Below are 9,957 nucleotides of genomic sequence, written 5' to 3' on the forward strand. Positions count from 1 at the left end.
TCTTCATTAATGATCTGGAGGATGGTGTGGATTGCACCCTCAGCAAGTTTGCAGATGACACTAAACTGGGAGGAGTGTTATATATGCTGGAGTGTAGGGATAGGATACAGAGGGACCTAGACAAATTAGAAGACTGGGGCAAAAGAAATCTGATGAGGTTCAACAAGGACGAGTGCAGAATCCTGCACTTAGGACGGAAGAATCCCATTCACTGTTACAGATTAGGGACCGGATGGCCAGGCAGCAGTTCTGCAGAAAAGGACCTAAGGGTTACAGTGGATTAGAAGCTGGATATAAGTCAGCAGGGTGCCCTTGTTGCCAAGAAGGCTAATGGCATTTTGGACTGAATAAGTAGGGGCATTTCCAGCAGATCGAGGGAAGTGATCATTCGCCTCTATTTGACATTGGTGAGGCTTCATCTGGAGTACTGTGTCCAGTTTTGGGCCCCACACTACAAGAAGGATGTGGAAACATTGGAAAGAGTCCAGCAGAGGGCAACAAAAATGATTATAGGTCTGGAGCACATGACTTATGAGGAAAGACTGAGGGAACTGGGCTTGTTTAGTCTGCAGAAGAGAAGAATGAGGGGGAATTTGATAGCTGCTTTCAAGTACCTGAAAGGGAATTCCAAAGAGGATGGATCTAGACTGTTCTCTGTGGTACCTGATGACAGAACAAGGAGTAATGGTCTCAAGTTGCAATGGGGGAGGTTTAGGTTGGATATTAGGGAAAAGCTTTTTCACTAGGAAGGTGGTGAAGCACTGGAATGGGTTACCTAGGGAGGTGGCGGAATCTCCTTCCTTAGAAGTTTTTAAGGTCAGGCTTGACAAAGCCGTGGCTGGGATGATTTAGTTGGGGATTGGTCCTGCTTTGAGCAGTGGATTGGACTAGATACTTCCTGAGGTCCCTTCCAACCCTGAAATTCTATGATTACATGACTAGATGGTCTCTTCTGGCCATAAAGTCGATGCATTTCTGAAAAACCGAGTGTAAGATTGGGAACAGCGTCTGATGTTTTCCTGTCTAGCCGGCTTGCTGCCTAGAACGAACGGTCTTTGAGTGGGGTGATTCACAGGGAGTAGCTCAAACCTAAAAAATGTCTGGCCAGGGAAGGACATTAGCACAGCAAGGGAGGGGTGTGGCAGTGACATCAAAAAGGCCTTTTGCAGGACCTCAGACTATTGGTCAAAGGTGATGGGGCGCTGGTGACCTCACAGAGAGATGCTGACATCAGCCAGGCAGGACAGGGGCAAGGGGCCAGGGAAACCTCAGAGACCCCTGTGGCTTTGCTTCAGCAAGTCTCCTTCTCCAAGTCTGTCTTTGAGGACTGAGAGAGTATTCTGGTTCACAGACGAGAGCACCAGGAGGAACCTCTTTCGAGTTTTCTCCTTCTCTTGTAGTGATTTTACTAGAAAACAGCCGTCCCTGTTTAGAAGGTTAGAGCCTCCTGGAGGTTTGAAACCTGTTCAGTCTGATCCATCTGGTGACAGTTGAATTCTAGGCATGGAAAACATGAGCTTAAGGAGGCAGAATTTTATTCCACACCTGGGATTTTGTCCCTTAGAATCACTGCGGACATTAGGGTTTGTCCTTTTTGTTTCACCGTTTCCTCCATCCATCCCTCCCTCCTTTCTCTTTGTCTCTTGCTTTTCTCCTTTCTCCTGTTCCCCTCCCAACACTAGGAGACGTGTGTGTGTGTGTGTGTGTGTGTTTCAGGGGAGTGCTCTGCAGCTCTCACTGTGGAGAGTCCAGCCAAATATGTCGGGCTGAAATAGTGCTCAGGCAGTGATCCCCACCAGTGACCTGGGCCATCTTTTGGGCTCTCTGGTGAGAACCCTCAGCCTCCCGTTCTCAGTCTCTACCCTGGTTGCCTGAGGAGGGGGTTATTGACAGGGAGGAGACTCAGGTCCTTGTTGGTCTCTTTTAAGACCAGGGAAATAAGTCAGAACCAGTTCTATGTTTGATGAATTTTGCTGCTTCTCTGCATTAATTGTCTCTGAGCAGTTCATGATTCTCTCTAACATTGCAGTTCTCCTCAAATACTTGCTGAATAATTACTGTGCACTGTTGTTGGTCTGGAGCTCCTCTGAGAGCAATTTATTCCGGTCATTGAATGTCTGAAATTCAAGATCCGAAGGTAAATTTGAAAATCAGGGCTCTGGGTTCCTATTCCCAACTCTGCCTCTGACTGGCTGTGTGACCTAAGACAAGTCAATTCTCCTTTCTCAGCCTTAGCTTCTCCCTCTTTCCAGTAGGGATAATAATGATCTGCTCCTACCTACCTCAACACACTCACCCTTCCCCAACATACATACTGTCTCTCCCCACACACAAGCAGTCTCCACACTGCAGTTGAAAAGCAGCTGGCAATCTAGTAGGAGGCCCCTGGAACAATGGGATAGAGAAACCTCCATCACTGAAAGTGCAGCCATAAGGACAGCACACGGCAGCCTTCCCTAGCAGGGGTGGGGGGTCGAGAAGCGAGATCATCCGAGCTCCCTGCATCCAGGTCACTCTCCTCAGCTGGGCTGCATAGCGGGAGGGCAGAGAGCAGCAGCTTCTGATGCTCCCCTCAGAGCACAGCCCAGGTGGGGAAAGTGACCAGGACACATGGAGCACATAGTGCTGCTCCTCGCTCTCCCCAACCATCTGAGGAAGGCAAAAGTAAATCTTGTCTTCATGGGCTGCTCGCAGTGACGTCCTTTTTCTGTGCCACAGCTGAAAAAAAATCCCACACAGAAAAGCAGGAGGCCAAAAAGAAACCTAGCAGCTGCTGAAATAGTTCAGTTGGGAGTGTACTAGACTAACAGGCTCTTCTATCCCCCTTTGTGCAGGGGTGGGATGTTTTCTGAAAGTGCAGCAGTGCCTTTAACTGCCACGAGTCCCTCATTTCAGGCTATGCGGCAGGAAAAGACAGCATGGGCTTCTGCACCGAGTTGGCCCACCTGACCTTTCATTCTTCTCTTGCTCTTTCTCAGCAAGGGGAAGGAAAAGCAGCTCTCCCTCAAGCTGGAGTCACAAGGGCGACGTAAGGATGACTTCCTGAGTGCCGGCTCAAGTCCTCTGCTCTGCCAGCTGACCCATCAAATGGCTGGCACCACTTTCTCTAGGTTTCCCCATCGGTGTGTGCCAGGCTAGTAACACTTTAGCTCTATCCCTTCACTTTTCCATTATACTAACAAACCCATCTGGCTGGGCAGAAGCAACATACAATTTCTTTGTTCACACATATTAATAAGGATGTAAGAGACACATCTTGGCTTGGCCTGCCAGTTCTTCCTTGCAAGTCTTGAGGAAAATGGGGAACATCTGTACTTTGGAATTTGCAGGTGTTGTCCTGGGCCATCAAATAGAACAGTTGCAAATACTTTCTTGAGGCAGGCACCATGGCTTAGCTGGCTAAAGCAGCTGTTTAATAAACAGGAGATCCTGGGTTCAATTCCCAGTGGTGCCTTGTTGTATGGCTTTTGTCTCCTCGCTCATATTTTCCTGTGTCTTTCTGGGAAGCAGAGACCACCTCCCTTGGCAACACAAGTAATTGCTTGCTAAAGAAAAGGCTTCTTTGGTGAGAAGCATTGGAAAGAATCAAATCACAAGCCTGGAGTTGAAGAAAAGGCTGCTGTGACTGGTATTAGCATGGTGGTTGCTTTGACTGCAATTGCTGCAACATGAGATTCTGTGTCCCATGTCCTTGTGATTTGCTGGGGATGTCCACACACAGATGTCATGTCACCTTCCTTTTGATTGTCACTGATGAAAAATGGAGCAGCTGGGAGAAAAGTCCCAGTCAGCGGCACCGTGGCTAAGCTGGCCAAGGCACCTGCCAGGTAAAGTGGAGGTTACAGATGCAACTCTCAGTGGTGCTTTGCCAAATGTGTCCGCTCTTCCCACCTTTTGGTCAATCCTTTGAGGAAACAGAGAAGACTGCCTCTGCCTTGCAATGCAAATGCTTGCAAAAGAAACCGGTCATTTTTTCTGACAAGTGTCAGAAGGAGGCACCTAAGAATGTCATAGTTGCTGGGATTCCCATCTGTGAATACAGGACAGATGAGAATCCTAGCATCTATCCGCATGCCTCCAGCTGTGTGCCCAGGGTCAGCTATAGCTGTGACTGGCTGATGGAGGGATGGGTTGGAGCAGCTGGGCAGAGCTGTGCCTGTGCTACACAGAGAGGTGCATGTGAAACTTGGGGGCCAATTCTGCCTCATTTCCATGCTGAGTGTTGTAGGCTTTGTCAGTAAAGCTGCCCAAGGGTGTGTTCTTGTCATGGGGGTTGTCAGCACTCTGGGGGCATATGTTTGTGTGAACTGTGGGGCTTAGTGAGGGGTAAGTGAAGGCAGTGACTCACAAGGAAAACTCAGGTTGAGGGCAAGGGTGTGGTAACACTGTGCAAGTCTCAGATGGTCTGCATGCAGGAAGTTCAGTACTGGAGAGCAGCCCAGGGGGAGGAAGCTTCTGTTTGCTATGATGGAGTTGAACCCGAATATTATCTTAGCAAAGAGAAGATGTTAGACATTCTGCTGTACTGCTCTGCAAATCAACGGTATTGGCCTCTGGGCGCTATCCCACAGTGCACCATTGTGACCACTCTGGACAGCAATCTGAACTCGGATGCACTGGCCAGGTAGACAGGAAAAGCCCCATGAACTTTTGAATTTCATTTCCTGTTTGCCCAGCATGGAGCTCTGATCAGCACAGGTAGTGATGCTGTCCCAAATCCAAAAAGAGCTCCACTATGGACCGTACGGGAGATACTGGATCTGATCACTCTATGGGGAGACAAATCTGTTCTATCACAGCTCCGTTAGAGAAGACGAAATGTCAAAGCATTTGAAAAAATCTCCAGGCTATGATACAGAGTCCACAGCACAGTGCTGCATGACAAGCGTAACGGAAAGCCAAAGAATCAAATGGATGCTCATGGAGGGAGGGAGAGGGTACTGAGGACTCCAGCTATCCCACAATCCCCGCAGTCTCTGAAAAGCATTTGCATTCTTGGCTGAGCTCCCAGTGCCTGAAGGATCAAAAACATTTTCCCGGGTGTTTCAGGGTATATGTCATCAATTTACACCCTTGCGCCCCCTGAAAGAAAAGGGAAAAAAAAGTTTCTCACCTTTTTTCAATGTCACTCTATCTCTACCGCATGCTACAGGTAGACGAGGTGCTGTAGCACTGAACACCAGCATCCTCTTCCTGGTGGCAGATGGTACAATATGACTGCTATCCATTGTCACCATCAGCCTGTGAGTGCTCTTGGCTGGCCTCGGTGAGGTCGGCCAGGGCACGTGGGTAAAAATGAGAATGACCTCTGGTCATTCCTGGCAGATAGTACAGAACGGCTGGTAACTGCCTCCATCATAGCAACTAGAGGCTGAGCTCCATCAGCCCCTCCCTGCCCTTTCAAGTCTAATGAAAAGATTCTCTACTGCCTGGACTATCATAGCAGCGGGAGGCGGGGCTCCTCTCCCCCCCCACCACTGTTTAATGTCCTGCCTGGACTATCATAGCAGCTGGAGGCTTCCTCCCCCTCATTTTATCTCACTAAGAAGTCAGGTTTCTCACTCCTGCATTCTTTATTACTTCATTACACAAATGGGGGTGGGGGGGAGACACTGCCACTGTAGCCCAGAAGGGTTGGGGGAGGAGGGAAGCAACAGGTGGGGTTGTTGCAGGGGCACCCCCTAGAATGGCATGCAGCTCATCATTTCTGCGGGATCTCTGGGGCTCTGACACGCCCCAGAGATCCCGCAGATGCTCTCTGGTACTCTAGTACACTTTCCTCATATTCTAGGCAGGACTGTGATTGCCCTGCACCAAGAAATTTGTCCTGAATTGATACTCTCAGCAGTGTCCTGCCAGAGGCCAATTGTTACAGGGGTCGTCTGGGATTACAGCTGGGAACTCTCTGAAGCTCAGGATGCGCTTCCTCAGCTAGGGGACGTATGTAACCCACACATCTCCAGGGTGCGGTGCTGTGTCCCAGCTAGTGGCACCACGATCACTTAGAGGGAGAGAGAAAACGAGTCTTTTCTACAGTCTTAGCTAGCAGCCAGGTGGCTTTTAGTTCATGCTGTAGAGCTAAGCTCCTGAATTCCCACTTCGACCCCACCCACTGACAAGTCACCAACCCGGATCTGTCAGCGTAACTGAGACAGCTGCTGCCCCAAGAAGGAGAAAGCTGCCATGACACGCCCAGCTGAGAAGAGGTGCCAAGCAGTGAGCTGACACCCGTCAGAGCTTCCTGTAATAAACTGCAAACTTTGGACAATAGCAGGGTGGTAGGAAGTGTTGTCCTCAGAGTGGCCTGGGTCAGAGCCCATGGGAAGCCCTGGGCTCCCCTGCCATCTGCTGCACCCTCCCGTCCCACGGGACCAAAACCCTGACCACTAGGCGACATCCCCACGAGCAAAGGCCATCACCAGGCATCTGTCTTCGAAAGTTTGCAGAGGATGTGGAGCAGAAAGGGCAGAGAGGATGAGGATGGCTCTTGGGAAGAGGGAAGGAGCCTTATGGGAATGTCTTGTTTACCTCCATCAACCCAATGATCAGATCATTGATGCCTAGAATCTTCCCTGACGTGTTGTAATTGATTGGACCTAGATTTTAAAATGGGTACCACATTTGCAGAGGGAGAAATGTCAGCGAGTTGACTGGAAGGCCATTGCAAGCTCAGCTAATTATGCAACGTGGCTTATGCCTCATCTAACAAGCTCCTTAAACAACAGCTTCCAATTTTCACTTACATTGTTCTGTTAAGTGTTTTTCTCCAAAACACTTTCACTAATCATTTTGGTCACCTTTGGAAAGTTAGCCCTTTCAGTGCACCAAATATAAATATTGCTGGTGGGGACTGCCCTCTATTGGTCATAAGAACAGCCACACTGGATCAGACCAATGGTCCAGCCACCCTAGAATCCTATCTTCCCACAGTGGGCAATGCCAGGTGCCCGCAAGGGAATCGACAGAACAGGGAATCATCAAGCAATTCATCCCGTCACCCATTCCCAGCTTCCGGCAAACAGAGGTTAGGGACACTTCAAGAACATGGTTTTGTATCCCTGCCCATCCTGGCTAATAGCCAATGATGGACCTCTCCTCCATCAACTTATCTAGTTCTTTGGTGTTATAGTCTTGGCCCTCACAGCATCCTCTGGCAAAGTTTCCCTAGGTTGACTGTGTGTTGGGTGAAGAAATACTTTCTTTGGTTTGTTTTAAACCTGCTGTCTATTCATTTCATCGGGTGACTGTTAGTTCTTGTGTTATGAGGAGTAAATAACACTTCCTTACAGATCCAGACTAACACGGCTACCCCTCTGATACTTCCTTATTTACTTTCTCCAAACTTGTCATCATTTTATAGATCTCTATCCTCGTCTCCCCTTAGTCATCTCTTTTCCAAGCTGAAAACTCCCTTCAGTTTTATTAATCTCACCTCACACAGAAACTGTTCAAGATTCCTAATTATTTTGGTTGCTCTTTTCCGTACCTTTCCCAATTCCGATATATCTCTTTGAGATGGGGGACCAGCTCCAATATTCAAGATGTGGGCATACCATAGATTCATAGACAGGCAATAGTATATTTCTGTCTTGCTAGCCATCCCTTTCCTAATGACTTCCCAACATTTTGCTTGCTTTTTTGACTGCCAATGCACATTGAGTAGATGTTTTCAGAGAAGTATCCACAGTAACTCCAAGATCTCTTTCTTAAGTTGTAAGAGCAAAATTTAGACCCTATCAGTTTAGATGTAGAGTTGGGATCATGTTTTCCCATGTGCATTACTTTGCATTTATCCACATTGAATTTTATCTGCCTTTTTGCTGCCCAGTCACACAGTTTGGTGAGATCCCTTTGTCACACTTTGCACTCTCTTTTGGATGTAACTAACTTGAGTTGGTTTGTATCATCTGCAAATGTTTCCATCTCACTGTTTTTACCACTTTTTCCAGATCACTTAGGAGTATGTTGAACAGTGCTGGACCCAGTACAGACCCCAGGGGGACACCACTATTTACCTCTCCATTCTATAAATCAGACCCTTTCTTTCTTGCCTTTGAACCATACCTATCCCAGAGAGGACCTTCCATCTTATCCCATTTTGCTTCAGAGCCTTTGAGGAGAGACCTTGTCAAAGGTTTTCTGAAAATCTAAGTATATTACATCCACGGGATCACCTTTATCCACATGCTCGTTGACTCTCTCAAAGAATTATAGTAGATTTGTGAGGCATGATTTTCCTTTACAAAAACCATGTTCATTCTTCCCCAATGTAAGCAGGGGCAGACTCACCTGGAGGCACCTCCTGCTGATCATCTTGGGAATTAGCTCTCCAGACATCAGAGCGCACACCGCAGGCTGGTGCTCTGCCTCACTGCAGCTGCCCCCCTGTCCCTCCCAGGACCCAGGTGCCCCATTTAACCTGGCAGTACCCCCTGGCAGTACCCCTACCGTTATGGGTCTCCCCATCCCAGGGGAACCTCCACTCACTATCCCCACTTCACTTCAGTCTTAGCTACTGCCCAGTCTCCATCTAGCCCTGATTCACCGGGGCAGACTGCAGTATGAGCCACTCATCACAGGCAAAGGGGGTTTTGGCCCTCAGCTGTTTACTTTAGAGTAATGTGGTCCTTGCCGCTTTACGAGTTGTGCAGGTCTGGATTAGGGCATTGCGCCACCCTGTGGGCATTTCATGTCCCTCCTCAGTTTCCCATACTGACACAATTTCCTTTGCTGTTCAACGAACAGCAAAACCTTTCTGTGTCTCTAGTTTGAGCCAGGGCATTCAATTCCATTGAAACCTTCTCTCCTGCAATGGCAATGGTCAGACAGAGGGGACGTGGCCACCTTCAGCAGCTCTGAGAATGAGATAGTTACTCTCCTCTTTCTTCAAGCTGCTGTTGTTAGTCCATAAAACATGTACCATGGAATAAAAAACTGAGTTTAATCCAGATTGAGGAGAGAAAGGAGCCACCAGCTCCCCGAAATATCTCTGTGCCCCAGAGAGAACCTGCCCCTGCTATTGGAATCACTGATGTGCTTCAGCTACAATGGCGAAAGTATCTGCTCTCATTGGGGTAAAGCTCAGTGGTAGAGTGTTTGACTGAAGATCAAGAGGTCCTTGCTTCAAATCCAAGTGTCCTCTAATAAGCCTGTTATTTTCTTATTCTTATTTTGGAAAAAAGGGAAAACATTTTCATTTCCATTCTCCATTATGTTCAGGAGCTCCACTATACGGGGATGCTTGAAATGAATGTAAACACTCAACATTTCACTGTCCAAATGCATAAAAATCTAGCCAAGCTGACCATCAGCTGAAAGCAGTTCCAATCCTCAAAGTGTAGAATTTATGTTTTCATCCATTAAACAAAGGGATCATATGAATGTACATTTGCAGATCCCTCTTCTCCATGGCTGTGCTATGTAGAAGAACAAGAGCCACGTCCAGTTGGAGTTCAGGAGTCTGACAAGCAAAGGTAACTTGGTGCAGGATAAAGTCACCAGCACTTTGGCTCATTCCCATTCAACCAGCAGCTGGGCCTCCAGAACAAGGCATGAGAAGATGACAGTGGCTGTGAGCAGGAAAATAGCCCCCAAGAAGCTGGCTAAAGCTGTCAAGATCCTCAGGAAAGTCACCATGCCCATGTCTAGCATGTACTGACTGCAGCAGGGACCAAAAAGGCAGAGAAAAGCCCTCAAAAGTTGTAAGCTGCCAAGCCCCAGAAGGTGATCAAAATCCTACCTAAAATCAAGACAGGATAAGGCTAATGTCATCTCCAAAGCCAGGGCTAAGAAGGTAACACTAAGAAAGAAGTGAAGAGATTTCCATTGGGATGACTCCTGCTCTTTTATGATTCACCATGGACCACTCAAAGAGATCAAAGTCCTGCAGGACAAACAGCCTCATGGACAGTATAATGAAGTGGTGGCAGCGGGGAGAGGTGTTTCTCTTCCAGAGAG

At 48.0% G+C, this 9,957-nt stretch overlaps 1 non-coding gene across 1 annotated transcript; it reads left to right on the forward strand.

Annotated features, from left to right (window-relative positions):
* Positions 1-3,380: 3,380 nt before the first annotated feature.
* TRNAI-AAU (transfer RNA isoleucine (anticodon AAU)) lies at positions 3,381-3,454 on the forward strand. The gene has a single exon. It is a non-coding gene; the product is annotated as a tRNA-Ile (tRNA).
* Positions 3,455-9,957: the final 6,503 nt, after the last annotated feature.

Source organism: Gopherus flavomarginatus, chromosome 23, assembly GCF_025201925.1.
Source record: "Gopherus flavomarginatus isolate rGopFla2 chromosome 23, rGopFla2.mat.asm, whole genome shotgun sequence".
NCBI classification, from domain to species: domain Eukaryota; kingdom Metazoa; phylum Chordata; order Testudines; family Testudinidae; genus Gopherus; species Gopherus flavomarginatus.